The sequence below is a fragment of the Oryctolagus cuniculus genome, chromosome 5 (assembly GCF_051225735.1).
Source record: "Oryctolagus cuniculus isolate XC-2025 breed Fujian yellow rabbit chromosome 5, ASM5122573v1, whole genome shotgun sequence".
NCBI classification, from domain to species: Eukaryota; Metazoa; Chordata; class Mammalia; order Lagomorpha; family Leporidae; genus Oryctolagus; species Oryctolagus cuniculus.
In genome coordinates, this window is record NC_142871.1 from 23,248,465 (window position 1) to 23,263,722 (window position 15,258).

The following is a 15,258-nucleotide window of genomic DNA, read 5'->3' on the forward strand; positions in this document are numbered from 1 at the left end:
ACATAGTTATTCAATACATTTTTGTTTGATCGGTGAAATTGATATTTTAAAGGCAACTGAGAAAAATCTAACCGCTAAACTCTACCATACACCTTTAAAATCAACAAGGACCACCTCATTATTCTCCTAATTATTACACAGACAGCCACTCCTAGTCAATCTATGCTGCTATGCTTGATCAAGCCAATAAGTCAGCATCAGAGATAGAATTAATGAGAAGAGATATAAATGTATTCTACACTCTTTCATCTCTAACAATATTTTAAAATTATTTTCTTATTTAAAATAAAAGCAAATTGGACTATCCTGTCCTTTCAATTTCAGCCTCTACCTTGCCAAACTACCAACAAGAATTATCCCTGTGTCCTCTTTCTTACTTCCTTTTCTCATCAACCTGATGTGGGCTAGGCAGGGAATTAGTGAGGGAAGAGGAACTGAGAGTTTTCAGTAGTCTCTGAGTCTTAGCATTGTACTGCTAAACCTCCATCATTTCTATGCCAATTCAGCCGATCCATTATCCCATGATGCACCTGAGTTCCTCCATCATGAAGAAGATGCCACGGTGAATACACATATGATAAGTTCCACATGGAGACACTATGACACCTTCCCAGAAATCTTCACATCACTGAACCTTGCCCAAATTTCACCCTGTTTGTATATTCAACTAGGGCATACACACAGACACACACACACACACACACACACATACATTTGATAAAAGGAGCATCTAAACCGGGATGGGGAGCACAATTCTCCTCATGGTGTCTCCCTCATTAACTTCTGAATGTGTGCTATCTCCACTACATCTTGCTCCCATTCTCACAGTTATCCATGTCTCCACTTTGAATTCATCTTACACTGAGAAGAGAACTTAAAATAAATCCATCATACTAACACACAAACCATACCAACACATACCAACCATACAAACCCACACCAATCTTTTTATTTCCCACGAATAAAATCAATGACCTTTTGTCAAGGCCAGCAATAATCTACAGGGAATCAAATCCAGTAGATAAAGGCCTGCTCTCATCTCCCTTAACTCTCTGCCTTCCTAGACACAGTAGATCTGACTCGACTGCTTGAGACATTTTCTTGACTTCTATGTCACTGCTGTTTCTAGTTTTCTTTATATCACATATATTAGGTTTCTCCAGAGAAACAGAAAATGTCACCTATAGGCTGAGGACTCTAAATTCTCTCTCTCTCTCTCTCTGATTTTCCCTCTTTCATATATATGCATGCATTTATGCATACATATATGATTATATGTATATGTATGTGTATATATGTGTGTATATATATATGTATATATGAGAGAGAAAGGGTCTTATAAAGAATTAACTCATATGGTTATGCGAGCTATGTCCCTATAGCTGCAAGTCAGGAATACAGGAGAGTGGAGAATACAATTCCAGTATAATTCCAGGCTGTGCTTGGGTATCAGGGGAGCCAATGGAATAGGTTTCAGTCCATGTGTGAAGAAAACTACCAGAAAGAATAAATTGTCTTTTTCTCAATCTTTTGTTCCATTCAGATCTCCAACAAATTAGATGAGGCTCACTCTTATTAGAGAGGACTATCTACCAGTTAGAGTTAATGTTAATCTAACCCAGATATTTAAATGTTAATTTCATCTAAATAAGTCTTAGATGCATACAAAAAGTTGTTTAATGAACTATCTGGATACCATGTGGCCCAGTCTAGTTAACACAGGATTAGCTATCATATCACACCAACAACTCCATCTCAGTATCATTTCCAACTTCCTCATTTGCAATATCTCTAGGTATTAATATTACTCAGGGATTAGTCTTAATTCTTTCCTTCTTCACTGTCTCTCTAATGACATGTGTGGATAAGATATATTTGCACAGGTTAAGTGCTTCAGTATACATATATATACATATAAATACATGCTTGCACACACATGTAGTTTACATTATATGCATCAGAATTTGCAGTTTCATAAACCAATATTTTACAAGTCTGTATGATTCTTTCTGATACTTTCCATTTCATTTTAAAAGGAGTTCTCCAAAGTTCTTTAAAGGAGCTGGCATTGTGGTGCAGCAGGTTAAACTGTGGCTTATGACAGCAGCATCCCATATCAGAGTGCCAATTCAAGTCCTAGCTGCACCACTTCTGACCCAGATCCCGGCTAATGTGCCTGGCAAGGCAACAGAAGATGACCCAAGTATTCGGGCCACTGCCACCCATGTGGGAGATCTAGATGGAGTTTGGGACTCCTGACTTTGGCCTGGTCAGCCCCAACTGTTGTGGCTATTTGGGAAATAACAAGCAGACAGAAGATGTTTCTCTCCTTGCTTTTCCCTCTCTCTCTATAACTCTGCTTTTAAATAAATAGAATAAATACTTTTTTAAAAAAGTTTCTGGCCGTCTCAGTCTTGGTGTCTGTGCTTATTAACGCAGAGTGTTTAAATCTGTGGTCTGATCTGTATGTGCTATCCCAATTGTTAATTGTATTATTGAATATGTTGATGATCTTACATGAAGATTATTCATACTTTTCAAATTTATAGAACCAAACTCTTTTTTATGAAAAACCACGAAAAATACAAAATCATGAGACTGTGGTGCAGTGAGTTAAGCTGCTGCTGTGGTGCCAACATTCCATACTGGGGCTCGAATTTGAGTTTCAGATGCTATGCTTCCAAGCCAACTCCCTACTATTGGACTTAGGCAAAGCAGTGAAAGATGGTCCACATACCAGGACTCTTGCCACTCATTGAGAGACCAAGAAGGAGTTCCTGGCTCATGGCTTCAGCCTAATCCAGCCCCAGCAGTTGCAGCCATTTTGGAAGTGAACCAGCAGATGGAAAATCTCTCTCTCTCTTTCCCTCTCTCTCTCTCTCTATTTCTCCCACCCCCATGTCACTCTTCCAAATATGTAAATAAATAAGTCCTTTTAAAAACTATGCATGAATTTCATCATTTTGTGCCCAAGCATATTTTTAACTCACAAGGCAAGAGACACATAAAGAGAGAGGCAGTGAGACCCTCCATCCACTGATTTACTCCCCAAATGCCTACAATGTCCAGTCACTCGTGTGGAGGAAAGAAATACAATGACATGAATCATCACTGCTGTCTCCTGGGATCTGCATTTGCAAGAAAATGAAATCAGAATCTAGAGGTGGGAATTGAATCCAGACACTTCGATATGGGAATAAGAGAGTCTTAATCACTTACACAAATACCTGCCCCAAATTTATTTTTTAATTCCATCATTCCATGAATTGTTTTTTTAAGATTTATTTTACATTGGTGCCGCGGCTCACTTGGCTAATCCTCTGCCTGCAGCACTGGCACCCCATGTTCTAGTCCTGGTTGGGGCGTCGGATTCTGTCCCAGTTGCTCCTCTTCCAGTCCAGCTCTCTGCTGTGGCCCGGGAGTGCAGTGGAGGATGGCCCAAGTGCTTGGGCTCTGCACCCACATGGGAGACCAAGAAGAAGCACATGGCTCCTGCTTTCAGATCAGCGCAGCGCGCAGGCCCTAGCAGCCATTTTAGGGGTGAACCAATGGAAAAAGGAAGACCTTTCTCTCTGTCTCACTGTCTAACTCTGCCTGTCAAAAAAAAAAAAAAAGATTTATTTTATTTATTTGAAAAAGTTACACAGAGAGGTGAGGCAGAGAGAGGGAGAGAGGTCTTCCATCTGCTGGTTCACTCCCCAATTGGCAGCAAAGCCAAAGCTGCGCCAATCTGAAGCCAGGACCCAGGGGCTTCTTCTGGGTCTCCCATGCAGGCGCAAGGGCCCAAGCACTTGGGCCATCTTCCATTGCTATCCGAGGCCATAGCAGAGAGCTGGATCAGAAGAGGAGCAGCCAGGAATTGCACTGGCGCCCATATGGGATGCCAGCACTTCAGGCCAGGGCTTTAACCTGCTGTGCCACAGTGCCAACCCCATCCATGAACTTTTTGAAGTCACTGAACACCATATCCCCTTGTAGTCATCATATTAATGTTGGTATTAACTCATTAAAATGATATAATAACACTAATACATCATTAATCCATTCTAAAAATACTGCTTTTTCTGTAACTTTAAATGATATTGATGGGCTGAAAATTCCTAAATTTTTATCTATTATCTCAGCTCAGACTTATAAATTTAACTTCTTGCCATTTTGCAAGAAAATAAAATGTGACATCAAAAAATGGAAGTCTGTATTTTACTCACAAATTTTTACTTTTCCCAATTAAGAAATGATGTTGCCTTGCACCCAGACGATCAAGCCTGAAAATTCTGGCATTTTATCCTCAACTTGGTCCCCATTCAACTAATACAGAAACAATCCATGAGTTGGTCTCATCAATTACACATTGCCTAAGAGGACATTCAAGATCTTCTTGACAACTGGGTTCCAATGCAAAACTAACATTTTCCTGGAGTTGCTCAAGGTAACCCTCACTTCAGTGTTTAGGGACAGCTGTTTAGGAAAAGATCTGTTATGGTGTGCCTGACGAACTTTCTCATAAGTCAGGAGTTAGCCTGTTCCTCACTCCAAGGATCCATTGAGCCTTTTTCTGCTGCCACTCATCTGGGTGGATGAAGAAACTCCACTGAGAACTGTACTGACTGGAAGTCTCCAAGCCTGTGAACGCAATCCACTCCCTCCTTCCAAGTGCCAAAGCTGGCCTTTCATCAGGATAAGAGTTGGCTGTCACAAGAAAAAGAGGCTACAGTGGACTCTAAGTGTTTCCCTCTGAACCTGCACTAATGAGTAATTAATTGACTGAATGGCAATGTGATAAAAAATCCAATTCATCAAATGATAAGTTGCCACGTTTACTTACATACATACGTTGTTTTAATTATTTATAATACTTATAATTCTCTTCTGGACCCTTACACACTCTGCCTCAGTCTCTTCTCCTCTTCACTCAGTCTCTCCCTTTGCAGAGACTGGCTGCCTTGACCTTACCAATTGAAGTTCATTACCTTTGCTGTTTTCAGCAGCTGAGGAAACAGGGATTCAGGACAGTTACAAATTGAACATTCTTCCTTAGAAAGATTTTTATTTATTTATTTGAGAGGTAAAGTTACAGATAGAGAGAAAGAGAGACAGACAAATATGAAAGTCTTTCATTCACTGGTTCACTCCCCAAATGGCCACAATGGCCATAGCTGGGCTCCCCTGAAGCCAGGAGCCAGGAGCCAGGAGCCAGGAGCTTCTTCCAGGTCTTTCACACAGGTGCATGGACTCATGCACTCTACTGCTTTCTCAGGCCATAGACAGAGAGCTTGATTGAAAGAGGAGCAACCAGGACACAAACCAGCACCCATATGGGATTCTGGTGCCACAGGTGGAGCTTAGTGCCAGCCCTCCTTGAATACTTTTAGCAATATGCTATGAACAGATGAAACTAACTGACAGTAATGGAGGTCTCAAACAGGTGTGAGATGGTTATGAAGTAGATAGAGGAGGAAGAGGATGATGCCTTCTGGGATGTTGGAAATGTTTTATATCTTAAACTAGTCCAACAGGCACATACACTGTTAGAATGCATTGAGCTTGGGTAGACATTTGGCACAGCATTTGACATGCCACGTGGGATGCCCACAACCCATATCAGAGTGCCTACGTTTGAGTCCCAGCTCCATTTCCAATTCCAGCACCCTGATAATGCTCATCTTGAGGGATACTAGGTTTTGGCTCAAACAATAGGTCTCTGCCACTCACATGAGAGATTTGGATTGAGTTCCAGGCTCCTGACTTTGGCCTGATCTAGTCCTCCTTATGTTACAGGCATTTGGAGTGAATCAACATATAGGACATCTTTCTTTCTATGTCTCTGTCTGTTTCTCTCTCTCTCTCTCTCTGTCTTGCAAATAAATGGAAGAAATTTTAAAAAAATGAGTTGAGCTTAACCTGAACAGTTATGCATTTTGCTGTGTACAGTGTATACCTTAATATCAAGAAATAATACTGAAATTCATGAAAAATGCCGAAAATATTGCATACTCTATTGATTATTTTTTAGGATTTATTTATTTATTTATTTGAAAGGCAAAATTGCAGAAAAGCAGAGAGAGAGAAAGAAGTGTTACATTCACTGGTTCACTCCCCAGTTGGCTGTTATGGCTGAAGAAACACCGAACCAAACCCAGGAGCCAGGAGCTTCTTCCAGGTCTCCCACGCTGGTGCAGGGCCCAAGGACTTGGACCATTTCTAATGCTTTCCCAGGCCATAGCAGCAAGCTGGATCAGAAGTGGAGCAACCAGGACTTGAATGTGTCCCTTATGGGATACGGGCACTGCTGGCTGTGGCTTTACCCACTACATCACAGCACCGGCACGTATTGATTATTATAAACTTTCTAAATTCTTAAAGGAATTATTTCTGTTAATCTGACACTTTAGTTATTTCTCAGTACAACTTAAACCCTAAAAATGGCAAAGCAAAAAAGACAAAAAGTGACTTCAAAGAATTTTAAATAGGTTAAAAATAAAAAAATTCAAAATGAAATGCTGAAAGTCGAGATCTTCCACAAGAACAATGTATTTAATATATTAAAAATGTTTTAATGAATAAATTTAAAGAAAAACTTATTCACAAAAAGCTAAAATATCTTTAGCTGTTAACATATTAAGCATTCTTTAACACTTGGTTAAATAAAACATATTCTTACAAGATAGTCATTAAATATATTCAAAAAGAATGTACTTTGACATATTCACAAGAAGAATATATTCTTATTCTTTACATGCATTTAAGAACATTTTTCTCTCTGAAAAGTTTTAAATAAACAGTCCCATTTATATATTCAAAGAATTTTCATTCAACAAGTTGACCTTTCTTCAAACTGTTTTCTGATGAATTGTCTTTTAAAGAATTGATCTGCTAATTGTTGAGTTGTAAGACTGGTTGTTAAGAACAAATACGGTTATAGTTGAGCAAAAATTAAAGCCAAATTAGATAAAGGGGAATAACAACCAGTCAGTAAATCTAACGGGCAGTCAGGAAAGAACTAAACAGTGTGGAAAAAGAGAAGGCCGGGACACACCGCATCCCAGGCCTAGGGTGGGTGGCCCAAAGGCCACGCACCTTAGAAGCACAGGGCTAGAGCCAGCCCCCTCCTGGTTAGAGTCAAGGGCAGAGAAGAAGAGAGAGGGGACACACTGTGTCCCAGGCTTTTAACCCACTTCCAAAGGGGAGTGGCTAATTAACCTAATTGGCTGGTGGGCACCCAGGTGTGGCCAGGTAGGAGCATGAGGTCACACAGGGGTGTGGGGAAAGTATCAGGAAGGGGGTGAGGTCACACAGGGGCGTTGTGAAGGCGTGGTCTTCCAGCTCACAAACCTAATGGATTTTAACCTGTATGCCTGCCTACTTCAGTTCCATTTGGAATTTGTATTTCCATTTCATGTTCTCCTCATGATGTTTGTGTGATTCTCAAGAATAGAAAGGAAACATTCTGATTTCAGCCCAGACATGGCCAAATTCATTGTACAGTGAAATTTTAATGAAAGCATGAAGTTCAGGACAATTGTTTTTGTCTAAAATGTTTCCTAATTACAATAAAATGAAATATTTTAGAGAAAAAATACCATTTTAAAATAAGAACCAAAAAAAGAATACTTTCCACAGTTAGAGTGGAGAAGAGCTATTGGCAGAAAATTTCCAAACAGGATGCAAGGTCCCACTGTGAATCCTTTGGAGGTTTTTGCTCCTATTTCCACTTCCAACATCAAACCAGCCCTCAGGATAGTGCATAATCTCCCTTTAAAAATCTGCTTCTGCTTCTCCTTCTTTTCAAATTGGAAGATTGAAAACATATAAAAGAGCCTAAAGGGAGGAAATGATGTCTTATCAACTAAGACTGACTTACACTGATGGATAAAACCCTGGAGTCCTCCAACAAAGCATCAGAACAAAACAAAAAAACACAAACCACGAGAACCTCCAAACTTGAACTTTCTATGCAGCAACAGTGAATTGATACAACTTAAAGACAGGGGCATTCAGTCAGTTTTCAGGGCAAATAGAGAATCATTGGTTGATGGGTTCAAGTTCTCCAAAGATGTGCTATGATCAATGACTCTAGAAATTTTCAATGACTTATTAAGAATTCACACCAAGAGTAGAATGATGAAACTGACGTATCATCCCTGCAAGGAGATGGGGCTATGTTTTCAATGGACGGTGGAGATGCTAAGTCTGGCTATGCTGACATAAAGTCTCCTTACTCTGGAAGGATATCTCAACCCTATGTCCTCTGAAACCAGTAGCCCAACAGTGATTTATGATATATTTTAACAGGTCATTTCTTTGCCCCTTTTTAAAGTTTGGGGCCCAACAGCATGTGAAATTTAAATCAGTCAATCACATTGGCTTGAATGTCACCTGATCAAATTATACAGTATTGTTCCCTTTAACATAATGAAGACAAGAATTTTTCCCAAAAGAATCTGCTTTCAAAAAATTAAAGAAACCTTAAGTAAATTAAATGTACAAAGTATAAAAATCAAAGAACACCATGTTTTTCAGAGTGAAAATTTCTAATATTATGGTAATGTTCTAACCTATATATTTATATGTATGTTAAGCCTGATGAACTGCCCAGTATAGACACACACAGACACACACACACACACAGATACATAGGTCAACACTGACTGAATTACACCTGAGAATGTACTGAAAAGGCAATTTTAAGGATGGAAGTAAATTTAAGAAACAGCCAAGGCACCAGAGCTCAAATTTGTTATAGTACAGAGGTTTGTGTACTGCCCTTCATGGCAAGATAAGAATTATTGACCAGAGGGATCTATTGCATAGGATACTGGCCGGGGAGTAAGGTGACATCCTATTCTCAGTTCTGCAACAAATGAGCTTCCCAACCTCGGGTAAATCTCAACTTTTTATTTTCAGATCCACACTTGGTTTATTTATTTTTCACTTTTTGAGTAGCCATCATCATGGGCCTCTCTTCAACACAATCTCATTTCCTTACTAAAATGAAAAAATTCACATTCAATCTTTTCTGCCCAAATTTGCATACTAAATTTAACAGGCTTTATGTCCAAGTTTTCAAAGTGAAAATTGTTTCAATAATCAAGTAGCTGGTACAATCAGATTGATTGCAAAATTCCATGATGAGACCTGTAAGAAAAACAGATTTTTAAATAATGAATTTGAGTGCTTCCTGTTTTAGCAACAGCAGTCTTTAAGATGAACGAAGTTTTAGAGAAAAGAGAAAAATAATTAATAGGAAATAAAACACATTGCACAAAGAAACAGAAACAGGTATATTATGGTCAACAAATGGAATACACAGAGCCAACGCTAGTTTACATAAGAACCAGATGCAGAAAGAGAAAATTTCAAACTGCAATGCAGAACCAAAGACAGCCTTGTCTGATCACACAAGATGTTCTGGTGCTAAAATGACCCATCAGAGCTGTCCAACAATGAGTCAGAACGTCCTTGAGATATAAATAACCATAAAGTACAAAGGGACATGACAACAGGTTATATTGACTTGGTGCAAATGTTTTTATGGAAAAGATTTTCTTGGTGTTTTTCTTACAATGCACCTGTAAACAATCACTCACTGGAGCTTGCTTCAGCAGCACATATACTAAAATTGGAACAATCACGCATTGGCTTTCTGCAGATGGCCTATCCATTCTCATTCTTAGGTTTAGCTACAATTGGAATAAAATCCTAACATTCTGAATGACAATCCAAGTTTCTTATGAGTCCAGATGATGGCCTAGGCTAATAGAATTAAGTGTCTGCACCTGCAGAAGTCTATCCCACAACCATGTGGAAGAGGTTATCCCCACAGCCCTTATTTGATTCATAAAGTAGCCTTCTTCCCATTGATGTGACCCGTAACTGGTGAGGAAAAAGATAATATAGAACTCTTTCTTTAGCCAAAACTATGGTTAGGATCTATTGCATATATCCATATGTATACAGCTCTAAGATCTGAGCCTATTTAGGTAACTACCTGTCATCTTTCTTGGAACACTGGCATTAGCACTGATGCAGATTTAAGACCCCACATTATCCTGGAGCATGTCTTCTTCCTTTATAAAGGACCTAGAATCGTGGCTGGCAATTGTGACACTGCAGGTAAAACTGTCACCTGCAACACCAGCATCTCACATGGGTGCTGATTTGAGTCCCAGATGTTCTACTTCCTATCTAGCTCCCTGCTAATGGTTTCAGAAAGCAGCAGATCATGGCCCAAGTATCTGGGCCACTGCCACCCAGGTGGGAGACTCAGAAGAAACTCCTGACTCCTGTCCTTGTCCTGGTCCTATGTTGTCCACCATCAAAGTCATCTGGGGAGTGAAGCAGAGGAAGGGAGACCCCTGTTTATCTCTCTCTCTCTCCTTCTCTTTCATAACCATTTCAAAATAATAAATCTATGAAAAAGAGAGAAAAGGCCCAGAATTACTGACAGTCCTATAATTGTGGAAGGAATATTCATTTAGTACTGTTGGGGAATCCGGGATGTAGGTGAAGTAAATCTAATTGCACTGCCTCAGACTGTGCTACTAAGTATTTCTTACATATTGTGAAAATCACTCCGAAAGAGGAGAAGGACTCAGGATAAAGTAGATATAGAGATGGGCCCTTTCACTCTCAGTGGGCATGAAATAATACTGAATTATAAGTAACTAAGGAAACAAGATGAATGGCAAAGGTACCTTGAGAATGACCACAGATATGGGAAATACAATTTTTAAGCTATAGCCAGTCTGGCTAAGGTGAGAATGCAGACTGAATAACTGTGAAAGCAGAGGCTGAGCACCAGGGAATAGAAAAACAGCACAGCAATAGATAAAGAAATTCCAAGAATACTGAAATCTTGCTGACTTATAGGTGAGTGCATTCGAAGAACAGATGCATTGACTTTGCTCACATTATTTCATATTCTATTGTGGTTTGCTATGACATGTTGGAAAGATGAGACTGAAAGTAGAGCAAAAAATTTTTTCCTTGAATATTGCTTACATATTGCATTATATTCTATATATTAAGGAACAGTAAATGTATTGAATAGAGTTATTACTTCTATTTTTACAAATAATATAATCATTATGTGGATAAAGGGATTTTATGTGCTGACAAGATGCTAAGGCTGTTATAGAATACCTCAAAATAAATACTGCAGAGCAAGCATTAGTGCAAGAAATTGCCTGAACTGTACCCTACAGAAAACAAACAGTAATAACAACTATTAGGCCATATTTTAAGGGTGATGAAATAGGGATTAAAGGAGTTACAGTTTGCTGTAGGTCTTTATTCTGATAAGAGATAAATTGTTCTTTCTACTAATGTTTAGAAATTCTTTGTTTTATGTATTTGAGAGGCAGAAGAAGGTTGGGGGGCGGGGGAGAAACAGAGAGCTCCCATCTGCAGATTCACTCCTCAAATGCTCACAATGCTCAGGACTGGACCAGGTTGGAGCTGGTAACTGGGAACTCAACCCAGGTCTCCCACATAGATGCAAGGATCCAAAGTAGTTGCTCTATCGCTTGCTTCCTCCAAGGATTTGCATTAGCAGGAAGCCAGAATCAAGCGCAAAGATGAGATTTGAACCCAGGCACTTCAACATGGATGCAAGCATTCTAAGTGGCAAATTAACTCTGCCCCAAAGTTTGTTCTCTTGATTGTAACCTTCAGATTTTAATCATGCTAAGCGTCTATTCAATAAACCTAGCATAAAAGATGCCTGTTTACCAAAGGTGCTGTAGAAGAAATGAGAGGCCCTCTAAGGACAGGAATAGGCTCAGAATCTTACCTTCAGCCTTCTTTCCCATCACTACTTGCTTGGATCCAGCAGGAAAGGACAAAATGAAGGAATAAATTATAAAGTCCCCAGTACAATGGCCATGTAACTTCTTTCCTACAATTTTTAGCTAATATTGTTAAAATGGTCATGCCAGGGGATCCCAATACAATCCCATCAAGGTGGCATGTACCAATGCCATCTCACTAGTCCAAGTGATCAATTTCAGTTCATAATTGATCACACTGATAGGTCTAAGAGTCAAAGAGATCACACAAACAAGTCTAGTGTCTGCTAATACTAGCTGATAGAATCAAAAAGGGAGAGAACGATCCATCATGGGAAGCAGGATACATAGTAGACTCATAGAATGGCAGATGTCCTAAATAGCACTCTAGCCTCAGAATCAGCCCTTAAGGTATTTGGATGTGGCTGAAGAGCCCATGAAAGTTTTTTAGGCATGGAAAGCCAAGACACCATGGGAAAAAAAAACCTAAATGGAAGATCTCTGTGAGTGAGATCCCAGTGGAAAGAACGGGGCCATCAAAGAAGGAGGTACCTTTCTCTGAAGGGAGGAGAGAACTTCCACTTTGACTATGACCCTGTCAGAATAAGATCGAAGTCGGCGAACTCAAAAGGCTTCCATAGCCTTGGCAACTCATGACTAGAGCCTAGGGAGATTACTGAAGCCATAAACAAGAGTGTCAAATTGTCACTGTGTACTTACTTCTCATGTGGGATATGTCCTTAGTGTGTTGTCCAACGTGAAGTAATGCTATAACTAGTACTGAAACAGTATTTTACACTTTGTGTTTCTGTGTGGGTGCAAACTGATGAAATCTTTACTTAATATATACTAAATCAATCTCCTGTATATGAAGATAATTGAAAATAAATCTTGATGTGAATGGAATGGGAGAGGGAGCGGGAGATAGGAGGGGTGTGAGTGGGAAGGAAATTATGGGGGGGTAAGCCATTGTAACCCATTAACTGTACTTTGAAAATTTATATTCACTAAATAAAAAATAAATAAAAAATAGGTAAAGATTTTTAAAAAATGGTCATTAATTAAAACCCATACTTTATTTCTCTGTGTGGTCATTTGCAACTTACAAAATGTTTTCACAGACATTGCCTCTTCTTTCATTTGATTGCCTTCTAATCCTGTGGGATTTATTAGTTCAGCTCTATATGCCCCATTTCAGATATTAGATAAAATGGTTCAGTGGAAGAAAGTGTGGAAATTAGTCACTCAGCCATGGTTAGATGCTTTGCATGCTGAAGACACGACATCTATAGGATTGATTGATTTTCCACCATTCTATCAGAATGTTTTGTTATAAACCACAACCTAAACTTTTAAAAAAAGAAAAAAAAAACTTGAAAATATACTCAATATTTCTTATCTGGCAGTTTTCCCAGATATTTCAAGTGTATTTTTATTTGCCAGAGTTAAAGTAGGCTGTTCTGCAGTGCTATACTATTCAATCACTTATTTTTATCTTCTATTCCTATCTGCCTTTGTAAAAAATTCAATTATTCACATTTGCAGATGCTTAACAATCAACATATACCACACACACACACACACACGTAGTATCTAAATACGTAAACTAATGTTTGGGTTATGATATTCTTTATGATGTTTTGCAGATGCAGAAATCAAAAGCTCTGAATTATTAAAGATATGGTCTCTAACAGACATCCTCCTTGATCAGTCTAAATACAGCATATTTTATCACTATACCATTAGGCATATATCAAATATTTTTGGTTATCAACATTTCAAAGCCAAGTGGCTTGGCCAGCACCGTAGTAGGCTAAGCCTCTGCCTGCAGTGCCAGCATCCCAAATGGGTGCCAGTTTGTGTCCCGGCTGCTCCTCTTCCAAACCAGCTCTCTGCTATGGCTGAGAAAGCAGTAGAAGATGGCCCAAGTACTTGGGCCCCTGCACCCAAGTGGGAGACCCGGAAGAAGCTCCTGGCTCTTGGCTTAGGATCAGCGCTGCTCTAGCCATTGAGGCCACTTGAGCAATGAACCAGTGGATGGAAGACCTTTCCCTCTGTCTCTCCCTCTTTCTGTCTTTAACTTTATCTCTCAAATAAATAACTAAATAACTTTTTAAAAATACCAGTGGCTGGAGATTAGCTAAGTAGCAGGATCTTTTCCCCAGATTTCAGCTGAATCTCTCTGTTTCCACTGATTTAAGCATCTTGAGAATTGTTTCTCTCACATCTTACAAGGCCATTTGTTAAAATCAAGGCTCCTCATTTAGGTTGCTCTGCACTGGGATACCCTGGGAATGATGTGTTGGACTAACGATTGTGCTTAACAAACTGTTAATGCTCTGTTTGTCATTGTCTTTACCATTGCTGACAGATTTAATGGCTTCTGTTCATTCTTTTATCTCCTGATTTTCAGGGATACTTTCATTTGCATAGATTTCTATCCCTGATACTGGCTTTAGGCTAGGTTCTTTATTTATGGGCCTTCTACCTTTATTTGCTTAGCTCATATTGTTTTATGTTATAAAACCATGTAGTTAGAAATGTTTACAATAACTCCAGTAATTCAGGAATGAATTTCTGTCCCAAGTAACTCATGATACAAAAAAAAAAAAAAAAAAAAAAAAAACCCTGAATTTCCATGGCTATGCCAAATGGCTTGATGAAATACCATTCCATTTTTGAATGGAGAATCTATTCAGCTGCAATGGAGCCACAGTGATGGCCTCTTCTGGTGTCTCCAGGAGTTAATGATGTGTGCAAATATCTGCTGCTTTCTCACAGTTTTCTGTTGGAAACATGACATATAACTGAACACAAGTGTGGCATCTGATGCTCTTGCAATAAGGGATTATTTCAAAAAAATTATATTAAATTAAATTATTTCAAAAAATATTCACCTCAGAAAAGAGGCCCAAATATTCACTATTCAACCACCTCCATGACCCTGTAGTCTACTTCAGCTATGTCAACACTTTGCCCATTCCAAGAGGACCTTTGCAACTGTGATACTCTTCTGGTTCTATAAGAGTGCAGGCATTCACTGTATCTGAACTGCCACTCAAGAGCCAGTGTCCCTTCCTCCATAGTGCAACGACATGTGGTGACCATTGCTCCACACATCTCCACCCTCTTACCTTGGAGGTTGCTGAATGCTCTTGCATTCCTACCAGGCTTCCCATATTGGAGACTAAATGACCACTGACATCCTTATCTGTGTCCTCTGGAGAGCAGAAACAGCACAAGGCCCATATCAATTTAAGCTGAATGCGCAGCAATCTCTAAAGAGTACACACACAGTAATTTGCGCACTCAGTGGGGCAGGGTTTGGAAGGGAGAAACATTTAGAAATCAATTCCATGATATTTTAGTGAGAGGATTCCAAAATAGTGGATTAGGGAAGGACATACTGCACTAGCCTAAGGATAAATAATAATTTTTTAAAATGCAGTAAGTGCACTCTAAGAGGAGAATT